The sequence below is a fragment of the Elephantulus edwardii genome, unplaced genomic scaffold, assembly GCF_000299155.1.
Source record: "Elephantulus edwardii isolate Elephantulus edwardi_28Jun2011 unplaced genomic scaffold, EleEdw1.0 scaffold00146, whole genome shotgun sequence".
Classification (NCBI taxonomy): Eukaryota; Metazoa; Chordata; class Mammalia; order Macroscelidea; family Macroscelididae; genus Elephantulus; species Elephantulus edwardii.
Window position 1 is genome coordinate 752,712 of NW_006399896.1, and position 11,929 is coordinate 764,640.

Here is an 11,929-nt window from a genome sequence, read left to right on the forward strand (position 1 = left end):
ATTGACATGGTTACTGCTGTAACGGGCTCTTGTGTGTCAGGATGTGTAAGGATGGTGCAGGATAGAACAGGGTTCGGATATTTTATTCATAGGATTGCTATCAGTTGTACGGAGTCAGATGTGACTTGATGGCCACTGGCCAACTGGTATTGAGAGGCTGACTTTAAATATTCCTTTAAAAAGTTAAAAAAAAAAACCACAAAAGGAATATAATAAAATACTGGCTAGTTGTTACCTCAGTTATTTATATATATAAGGAATTCTGAAGTGAAGAAAGCTGCCTAACCAAAAGGTCAGCAGTTCACTCCCACCAATTGCTACGTAGGAGAAAAATGAAGAAGTGTGTTTCTGGAAGATTTGTCGCTTTGAAAACTATTTTTTATTCTTTTTTAAAATTTTTCTGATTTTAAGGTCAGTTTATAAAATTCAATGATGAAAGAATTTTCTCCTGAAAATTATTTTTTCTTAGAATAAAAAAAGAAAGGAAAATTAAACCTCTCAGCATGGTCACAGATGCTGTGGCAATCGCGCCCCTCCACAGATGGGAACAGTCCATTAGTCAAGTCAGTCTCTCGGTCAGCAGGAGTTAGTCTGGATTATCCTCATCATCCCCCAGCTCCAAATCACCCATTTCTTGGAGCAAAGACTCATCTACTTCCACCTTATTTCCAGCATCCTCTAAGAACTGGATATTGAATGCATCAAGATTATCATCTGTTTCAAATAGCTGTTTCCCAGTTTATTTTTTTCTGCTTGTTCCTTTCATCTGCTTCCTTTTACTTTCCAAGAGTTCTCCATCAAACTTGGCTTTCCAACTTAAGAAATTTTCAGTTGTAACAGGAGTGCCATGAAATGGTTGCTTTTCTGCTTCCTTTTCTTTCTATTTCTTTTCTTTTTCTGTTTTTTATTTGAACTACTATTCATTTAATTTTTCTTGCACAGCTGACAGTAAAGCGAAGATCATTACCAGGCCATGGTTTCCTTCTCGCTGTGGTTCTAATAATTTTAAAATATCTGATGTATCACCATCTGCTAGATTTTATATGCTGAGATAATATTTCATAAAGGGGAACTTCATGTGGGTATTTTCCTTATATGTAAACTTGAGTATAGTCTGGACAGTTTTGTCGTTTTCTCCAGCCTTACATGTCACAGTAATGGTAAAACTGGGTGAGGTTTCTGAGTGTACCAGGTAGGAGTCGAGGTAGACAGACTCCAAAGCCTCCAGCTCATTGCTCTGCCTCTCTGTAATCTGTTGTCCTGACTCTTGCTCCTGCCCATGCTGAGGCTGTGTGCTGCAGCCAGGACCACAGCGGCCCTGGGCGAGTTGCCTCTTGGAAACCTTATGAGGCACTTCTACTCTGTCCTACAGGGTCACTGTAAGTTAAAGTTAAATTGATTGTAATGGGTAAGTGATGAATGTATGGGTATTTGTTATATTGTTCTTTCTACTTTTCCCCCTACTTAAGATTTTTCTTAACAATGGATTAAACTTCACAAGTAAGACTATGCTTATTGATTTAGAAAGTGAAATATAGGATCTAATTAAGCAATTTTAAAATAAGTTGCTTAAGAGAGAGTTTCTTAAGCAAAGAAATGTTTCTGATTCCTTGAAATGTCTCCCCCCTCAAGACAACTCTCATCCTGTGGCCTCAGTCACCATTTCACTGATGCAGAGTTCTACAGATGCCTGAGTCACTTGCCCGGGGAAGAATAGACATTTTAAGGTAGTTACTTATATTTAATCTTAACCAATAGCCATTGTGAGTACTCCAGGTTACTAACAGTATTAGGACATCCCCTCGTCCCAGTCTCTTCTTTCAAACAAAGTATTCCTCCATTTCTCTTTAATTCCCTTCATTTGCAAGATCTTCAGCAATATTCTTGGTTCTCTTACCAAACAAAGATATGCAACAACAGTACTTAATTTATAGTCAATATTCACCCAAAAGCAAAAATGAGAAGCAAGGAAGAGAAAAAAAAAACTAAATCAATGGAAACAAAGCAAAAAGAATGGAGACTTGTACATCAATGTTCATAGCAGCATTATTCACCATCACAAGAACATGGAAACAGTCCAGATGTCCAACCACAAATGAATGGATTGAGAAATTATAGTACATTCACACAATGAAATACTATGCAGCACTCAGGAGCAATGATTTTGTAAATTATTGCTTAACTTGGGAGGGACTGGGTAGCATTATGCTGAGTTAACGAACTCAGTCGCCAAAGGGCAAATACTGTATAAAACCATTATTATGGAATGAATATAAGGATCCAAGGGGAGAGAAGGCGTGAAAGCAGAGGGATGAGGATGGTCAAGGGGAGGGGAGATTAATCATGGAGTTGTACAATTTGATAGGGAGAGGGTGAGGAAAATTGGAAGAATCTGTTCTGGAAAACAAGGTATTTGAATTTAGTAAATAAACTAGTATAATGAAAAAAATTCTAAAAAATGAGAATGCTGGTACAATGTGAAAATTTTAACTAATATCATAAAACAATTTGTATAAAAATTTTTAAAATGAGACTCTAAATATCACCTTATAAACTTCATGTGCAAAAACAAAAAGAAACTAAATGAGATATTATGAAAACAAGGCTTATTTTAGACAAATTCCTTCTAATACTGACATCAAAGGACCAAAGATAATGAAGGAAGAATTTTGACCAGCACAGAAGATATTCGCAAAAATGAGATCACAGGAATTGATGGAATATCAACTGAAATGTTCATGAAGTAGATTAAGCTTTGGACATACTCAGTAGTTTGTGTCTAGAAATTGGCCAACTGACTGAAAGAGATTCGTCTTTGTCCTCATTCCCCAAAAAAGGTGATCCTTCAGAATGTGGAAGTTATAAAAAAATTCATTAAAATAATATGAAAATAAAATCTTGCTGAAGATGAATGAAAAGTGACCGGAACTGTATGTTGACAAAAATTCAAGAAATCCAAGATGGATTCATAAAAGTTTGTGGCACCAGGGATAGCATTGCTGCTGTCAGATGTATCTTAGCTGAAGGAAAAGAATATCAGAAAGATGTTTATTTGTGTTTTATTGACTAAGCAAATTAAAATGCAAAGACATTTGACTGTGTGGATCATAACTAATTATGATTAAGTTGCTGTTGTTGTTAAGTGCCGTCGAGTGGCTCATAGCAACCCTATAAACGAAAGACCTGAACTCTTGTATAACTTTCATCATTTCTCCAAGTTCATAGAGTTTCTGGAGGCAAGCTATTTTAAAAGTGGATGCCACTCCTGCTTCCAGACTTGTTTTAATTGGGGATCTCCACCAAGCACTGTCCACCATGGGTAACCATATCACATTTGACAAATTAGTGTCAAAGTGTTTAAGCATCACAGCTAAGACTGGGCAACTCAAAAACTGGCTATCTAAACAAACAAACACACACAAAAAACTGGCTATCTCAAATGGGGAGGTTATGGCACAAGGAGTTACATATTTCCCTAAATATGGATGATGGTGAGGGAAAGGCTGAACTTTCAGATAATGAGAAATAATGGGCTGTGGTGTTAGCCTAAAAATTGGCCTTTTAAAAAGCCCTTACTGTTAGCCCTCTCTGGTCTTCAGCTACTTTAACTGCAGACATATGGTTTTACAAACCACCAACAGCTGTAGGGCTAGGTTAATAGAATACTTCCTACAGTGAACAGCAGGACTTGTAGAAGCAAGACTTTTGCTAGAAAGATTTGAGGGAGCATGAATGACGACCTTGGTAAAAGTGAGACCCTGGTGGTGGAGAGATTGTGACATTGCTTTGGAGACACTGTGGCAAGGTGTAAGCAGAGGATCCCTGTGATAAATGACACAGTTAAATGTCTTTGGTGTTCTTTCTTGATACTTGAAGGAGAAGCTGACTTATAATTACTCTGAGGCAAACCTTGCTGAATAATTTGGATTTGACTGCTTATCTGAAAACCAGAGTGTGGACTAACTGAGGAATTGTGCCTTGGAACTTGGGCTAAAATCTGGACTCGTACTGGGTGCTATTCTTTGCCTCCACCACTCTCCAAGTTCCTTCCCTAATAAACTCCATTGTAGGCACCATAATTGTGAGTCTGTGAGTTATCGATAATAAATAAATAAGCCTCTTGGAGCTGCTGTGGCTCTAGAGGTACCATGAGGCTAAGCTATGAGCTTTTGCTTTTTTTTTTTTTTTTAAGCTATGAGATATTCATCTGCTTTCTACTCTGGCGCAGTTAGGGGCTGTGCTGTTTTTACTCCTTCTGATCCTTTCAGAAAGATGCTCATGGCCCTGTGCTCCTATGTCCCATTTTCTCCTCATTAGATGCCCTGAGAAGAATTGGAATCCCATAACAATTAGTATGTTCATAATAAGATCTAGACTAAGACCGAGGTGCTGCTTTCCTAACAGAACAAGGAAACATTGCATGGTTAAAATTAGGAAAGGTGTGCATCAGAATTGTGTACTTTCTCAGTATATATCCACTCTGTGTGCTGAATAAATCATTTGACAAGCTGGACTATATGAAGAAGAATATAGCATCAGGATTGGAGGAAGACTCATCAACAACTTGCATTATATAGATGACACAACTTTGGAGAAGTGAAAAGGATCTGAAGCATTTGCTGCAGAAGATCAAAGACTACAGGCTTTGATTGCATCTCAATATCATGAAAACGCAAATACTAATGGCTGCATCAATAGGAAACATCATGATAGATGGAGAAAAGATTGAAGTTGTCAATGATTTCATTTTACTTGTATTCACATTCAACACTCATGGTAACAACAGTCAAGAAATCAAAAGACACGTTGCACTGAGAAAATCTGCTGTCAAGTACCTTTTAAAGTGCTAAAAATAATGTTGTCATTTTAAAACTACGGTGCAGCTGATTTAAACCATGCTTGATTTAATTACTTTCTATGCATTTAAAAGTTGGACAATGAGTAAGAATGACAAAGGAAGCATCAATTCCTTTGAATTGTGGTATTGGAGAAAAGTATCAAATAGCTTATGGACTGTATAGAGATTAAACAAGTCTACATTCGAGGAAGTGCAACTAAGGTACTTCTTAGAGAGAAGACAGTAAAATTTTGTCTCACGTACTCTGAGCATCTTGTTAGATTCAGACAATATCTTTCAGGGAATGACTTACCAAATAATTAAAATTAAGACTAGGGACATTTAAGAAACATCTAACAGCTAACAATGTTAATGGGGAGCTAGGAAGCTAGAGAAATAAGTTTTTTAAAAATCAGTAAGTCTACTGGCCTGATGTGGTGTCAAAAAGTGGAGAAATTGGAATGTTTCTGGGAGAATAGTATCCTGGGGCAGCCAGTCTTGAAGGAAATGTGGTGGTATTTGGTAAACTTGAAGAAGAAAGGGCTCTAGTGGTGTCTATTCTATAGAGTGTGCTACTAACCAAACACCACACCTTTCTGGTGGTTTGAATCCACCAGCAGTTTCTCAGGAGAAAAACTGGCAATCTCGTTCTGTGCAGTTTATAGTCTCAGAAATCCAATGGAGGGTCAGCTATCTGTCAGTTCCAACTTGATGGTGGTGAAAAAGAGTGAGTGACTTCTCTGATGCTGGTGATTAGCTAGCTCTGTAGGTGAGGTGTGTAGCAAAGCATGTGACCAGGCAGAAAGAGTCAATCTTGGCCTTTATCTTGTCATGGAGAAGAGGATTTAGGAGTGCTTATATTATGTGAGAAGTGGGTTGTTGCAGACCGAGGGTAAAGTATATTAATAAGTATTAATAACAAGGCAGAACACCAAGAATGCAGGAGAAAACAGAAGTGAGGCAGGAGGCAAACAGTTCTCCAACAACTGAAGTGAACTGAAAAGACCTTAGCTTCCCTGTTTCTTTATTGAAAATTGCCAGGGAGCAAATCACCAAGAAAATTCAATGCAATTGAAGCTAAGCTCTTTCTATTGAAAACCTTCTGCTTGACTCAGGAGGGAGGAGTTAGCAAATGCAATGCGAGAATCCTGTAAATTCTTAAGGATTGCCTTATTAGTGCTTCAGGGTGAATTCCAGTTTGTACCATTCTGAAACAGCATTCAGTTTATTACAAATATTTATTTGTAATATTTGTATGAAATTTGGCTTCACATAGTGAGTGTTTCAAGTAAAGAAATGGATATCAGTCAGAGAAGCTGTCCAAGGATGAGATAAAAAAGGAGTGTGATTTCTGTCTATGAAAGTGTTTAGAGGCCACTGAATGCCTAGGTAGAGGAAATGTGAAGAAGAAATTGCCACACTGTGAAGAATGGATCTGTCCCAGGGTCTCTCCACATCCCTCCAAATTCTTGCTGTTTTTAAAAGTCTACCTTAACTTGCTTGAGCCTAGGTTTCTCTGTTCATAAACACTGTAAATTTCACTTGCCCTTGTGTTACAAGAAAACTAAAGTTGAAAAGATAATAGTTACTATGGAATAGGCACTGCATGTAACCAGAGTTGTCCTGTCACTGACAAGTAATAAATTTCCGTCTGCGATGGAAGCAGATGGAATGAAAAGCTTATGAATGATGACTGTTCTTAAGCACCTTTTTTCTGTAAGGGCCACTAAACCCTTCTGTGAAATTGGTCACATCATAGATGTGTATGAACAAGGAGACTTTCATGAAGGTCCTGAGAGGATTGTACAGACTCCATTTTGTGCCTGGCTTCCATCTCAAGCCTGACCTGGGCCTAACCTTAAAAAAAATCATCAATTCCAGAAGCAGGCCATAAAACTTCTTCACCCAAGAGGCAGCCAGTCAGGAGAGAAAGCAACCACAGAAGTATGGGAAGATCTTATCTCAAGTTAGCCATCTGTGCTGTCTGATGTCCTTGTAAGGTTTAAAATTAACTTATTCTTAGGTTTAATGTATATGACAGAAGAATGTGGGTATGTGACCCAAGGACATGTGTACGTGACACAGGGAAGGTACAAATGTGACACAGGAAGAGTGTGTATGTGACACAGGAAAGGGCGAAGGTGGACTAGTGGACACCTAGGCATGAGCCAATCACAAACCGATCCATGTAACTGCTCCCCTCACCCACCAGTCATGTTCCTTGGTAAAACAGCCCCATTTGACCCCCTAAAAGGTCTACGTGTGCTCACCTGGGGTCGTTATTTTCTAGTGAATGGTAGACCCCTGTATGCTGGAGTTTGTTCTGCAGAATAAAGTGGTCTTGCTGATTGCATATGTGAGTTGTTAGTCTTTTGGGTGGCCATTTATGGACATAACAGGTCCTTGTTCAAAATGCCTTTCTGTTGTATAACTATGCTGTATTTAAATGCCCTCTGTCATCTCCCTGTGTTTAGTCTTCTTACTTGTCATCTCTGTTAATGCCCTTGCTGCTTTGAACATCAGTGTTCTAATTCAAGAAAAATCAATCTGAGTTGTAGTCAAAAGTCCTCTTGAGCGAAACAGTGATATGGGGGGGAACTGGTCCTGTCACATCCTGCTTTAAGACACTTGCTTGTTACAGTGGAGACTTTGGCAGCTTATGAACCCATGTTGGTTTATATTGCCAGGTGCGATACACCAGCCCTAAGGATCTGATGCTACTGGATAACTGAAGATCCCTATCTTCAAAAAAAGAGCAGGAAAATTTAGATAGCGAATTTGTCTTGCAATTAGGAGTCCTTCGGTGATGCAAACAATTGAATGGTGGGCTACTAATGGATAGATTGACTCACCCAGAGGTGCTTTGGAACACAAGTGCTTCAAAAGAAAGGCACTGCACAAGGATGGCCTAGCCACCTTTTTCAAAATGTCACAGCCTTGAAAACCCTGTGGAGTGCAGTTTCTCTCTGTACACATGGGATTGTCACAACTAGATGATAATTTTATTGCCTTTTGGAGATAATAAAAGAGGGGCTATAGTGGAATAGTGGTTAAGCTAACCAGAAGGTCCATGGTTGAGCTCACCAGCTGCTTTGTAGGAGATAGATGTGGCAATGCATTTCTGTAGAGTCAAGCCTTAGAAACACTGGGGGGCAGGTCTACCCTGACCTACTGAGTTGGAGCTTGACTCAATGACAATGAGTTTATCACTGTTTTGTTTGTTTTAAACAGTCCTGGAAGATTATGATTTCTAGCTCAGTGGCGTTAAAAACAAGGTAAGGTCCAGTCACAGGAGGAGTAGTGCCAATTTGGCTGACCTGAAAACATCTGGAATTCTATATATTGTATCTGAGATCCTAACAGATCTTCAACCTTGGAGTGAGAAACCATCAAAATCAGACTCTTGATGGTATGGTAGGGATTGGAACTCTTCCTCTTTCTTTCTTGTGTCACTAACCATTGAAGGCAGAATTGTTGTTGTTAGGTGTCCTCAAGTCAATAACAATTCATAGTGACCCTGTGAAAAACAGATCTGAACTTTGTCTTATACTGTGCCATCCTCATGACCTCTATCATACTCAAGACTGTTGTTGCAGTCACTGTGTCAATTCATCTCATTTGGTGGTCTTGCCTTTTACCATTCTCAGTATGATATCTCTCTCCAAGGACTGATTTCTCCAGAAAATATGCCCAAAGAGGTGAGATAAAGTTTTACTATCCTTGCCTCTTGGGAACATTCTGATTGCACGACATTTGAGACAGATTTGTTTGTTCTTTTGGCAATCTATGTGATAGTTGTAGAAATTATCAAACAATATCATTAATATCACATGCAAGTAAGATTCTGCTGAAGATTATCCAAAAGTGACTGGAACAGCATATCAAAAGAGAACTGCCAAAAGGGGTTGTGGTACTAGGGATATGGTAACTAATGTTAGATGGATGTTGGCTGAAAGCAGGGAATACCAGAAGAATGTCTATCTGTGTTTCACTGATTATTCAAGGGCCTTTGACTATGTGGATCACAACAAACTGTGGCTAACTCTGAGAAGAATAGGAATCCCAGAACACTTGATCATGCTAATGCGAAACCTATACTTGGACCAGGAGGCAGTTGTCAGAACAGAGCAAGGAAACACTGTATGGCTCAAAATTGAGAAAGGTGTGCGTCAAGGATGTGTCCTATCTCCATATCTTTTCAATCTATATGCAGAACAGATTTTCTGGGAGGATGGGCTGTATGAGGAGAAATCTGGCATCAGGAATGGAGGAAGATTCATCAATAATCTGTGTTATGCAGATGACACAACCATGTTTGCTGAAACTGAGGAGGACCTGAAGTGCTTGCTGTAGAAGGTCAAGGACTGCAGCCTTCAATATGGATTCAGGCTCAATATCAAGAAAACAAAGATTCTCACCACTGAGCCGATTGGCAGCATAATGATAGATGGTGAAGAGATTGTCAACAGCTTTAGTTTGCTTGGCGCCACAATCAACACTCTTTGCGCCAGCAGCCAGGAAGTTATAAGGGAAAGACTGCTGTTAGAGAACTCTCCAAAGTATTGAAGAGCAATGAGACTGCAGTCTGGAGACTAAGGTGCACCTGATACAGGCCATGGTCTTTGCAATCACTTGCTATGCACCAGAAAGCTGGACAATGACTAGGGATGATAGAAGGAGAATGAATGTCTTTGAGCTGTGTTGTTGGAGGGGTATTGAATAGACCATGGATTGCTAAGAGAATGAACAGGTTCGTTCATCCTAGAGAGGGTTAAACCAGGCTGCTCCTTAGAGGCAAAGATTTTGAAGCTTTGTCTGACATACCTTGGACATGTTGTAAGAAGGGACCAGTTGTTGGGAGGGTGGAGGAACAGTGCAGGAGAAGAAGACCCTCCATGAAGTGGATTGATTCTGTGACTGAGGTAATGGGAGTAGGTGTGTCAGAAACAGTGAGATTGGCACAGGATAGAGCAGGGTTTAGGACTGTTGTACATAGGGTCGCTTTGGGTTGCAGGTAACTCCACGGCACATAACAACATCAACATGAGATTTTCAATACTGTCCTCCAACACCACAATTAAAAAAAAAAACATTGTCATAGGCAGGAAGGGGTCAGATAGAAGGGTTAATGGACAGTGGTATAATTAGAATTTTAACCTTATATTATCGCATTTGTTCCTAAATATCCTCTATACTTATTTCTATTCTCAAGAAAAGTGATCCAACAGAATTATCAAACAATATTTTAAATATTACATGTAAGCAAACTATTGCTGAATATAATTTAAAAAATGCCTAGAATAGTAAATAGACAAGGAACTGCTAGATGTTCAAGTTGAATTCAGAAGAGATCACAGCACCAGGGATATCATTGCTGATGTCAGATGGATTCTGTCTGAGAGCAAAGAATACCAGAAGAATGTCTATTTGTGTTTTATTGATTATGCAATGACATTTTGCTGTGTAGATCATAACAAATTATGGTTAACATTGAGGAATCTCAGAACATTTAGTTGTGTTCACGAGAAACCTCTACCTAGACCAAGAAGCTGTTGTGCCAACAGAGCAAGGTACCACTGTTGTTGTAATTGTTAAGTGCCACTGAGTTGAGTATGACTCATAGTGAAACTTTGAACAATAGATCTGAACCTTCTTCTATCCTTTGTCATTTTCACAATCTCTTGACATCCACAAGCCCATTGCTGCTGTCACTGTGCCAATCTACCTGGTTAAGGATCTTCCTATTCTTTGCTAACCCTTAATCTTTTGTCTTTGTCCAAGGAATAGCCTCTCCCAGCAACATGCCCAGAGTATGTGAGATGATGCTTAATCATTTTTTCCTTCGAAGAGTACTCTGGTTGTATCCTCTCCAAACAGTTTGTTCTTTTGGCAGACCATGGGATCATCAACACTCTTCTCCAACACCACAATTCAAAGGGATCAATTCTTTTTTGGTCATTCTTAGTCACTGTTCAGCTCTTAGATACATTGCAAATGATTGAAAATCCATGGCCTGAGTCAGGGGCACCCTACTCCTCAAATGAACATAATTGATCCTCAGTAATTTGGGGAGGTCTCTGACTACAGACTTTCCCAATGCAATACATCTCCTGATCTCCTGATTGTTAGTACTAAGTGTATTGATTATGAATTCAAGTAAGATGAAGTTGTTGCAGTTTTGATCTTTCTTTCCCCTCTATCATGATGTTCTGGTGTGCCCACTTGCTGTACAGAGGTAACTTGTGGTCACTGTGAAGCTGAACACTGTAACACTGTTGTGTCAAATGAGATAATGGTTACCCATGGTGGACAGTGTTTGGTGGCACTACCCGGTTGAAACAAGCTTGGAAGCAGGAGTGGCACCCACTTCTGTAAATAGTTTGCCTCCGGAAACCCTATGAACCTGAAGAAAGGATGAAAGTTGAGCACACAAGTGTCAAGGATTTTCATTCATAGGGTCACTGTGAGTTGCCTACGACTTGATGGCACTTAACAACAACATCATGATGTTACCCATCACTTTAGTGGCATAGATTTTTGTTTTCTTGTCACTGGGATGCAATCCATTTTGAAGGCCGTAGTGTTTAACCTTCTGCAGTAAGTGCTTCAAGTCTTCCTCATTTTCAGCAAGCAAGGAGACTGGCATCTCCTGAAAACATATTGTTATTTGCCCTTGAATTGGAACTGACTCATAGCTGACCCTCCAGCAGGTTTTCAGAGGCAGTAAATTGCGTGGAGAAGAGTGCTCCTCTTTCTCTTGCAGACCAGCTGTTGGATTTGAAAAGCCTGTCTTTGGGACTGCAGGGCAGCTTCTTACCAGTTGGCTACCAGGCCTCCCTCACATGCATGTATGTGTTCTACATCACAGTCATAAAAAGTAAATAATGTATTACTTTTGGCAAATCTGCTGCCAAGGATGTCTTTAAAGTACTAAAGAGCAAAGATATTAAAGACTAAGATGCATATGGAATACAATGTATATAAATGATAAAAATTTATTTTTAAACATTATGCTGAGTGAGGTATCTCAGTCACAAAGGGACAAATGCTATATGGTGCCACTGTTGTAGAATGAGGCTGGCATTGGGGTGG

General features: G+C 39.3%; 1 pseudogene; it reads right to left on the minus strand.

Annotated features, from left to right (window-relative positions):
* Nucleotides 1-301: 301 nt before the first annotated feature.
* The window catches only part of LOC102872212, a 16,877-nt pseudogene continuing 5,249 nt past the window's right edge, over nt 302-11,929 (minus strand).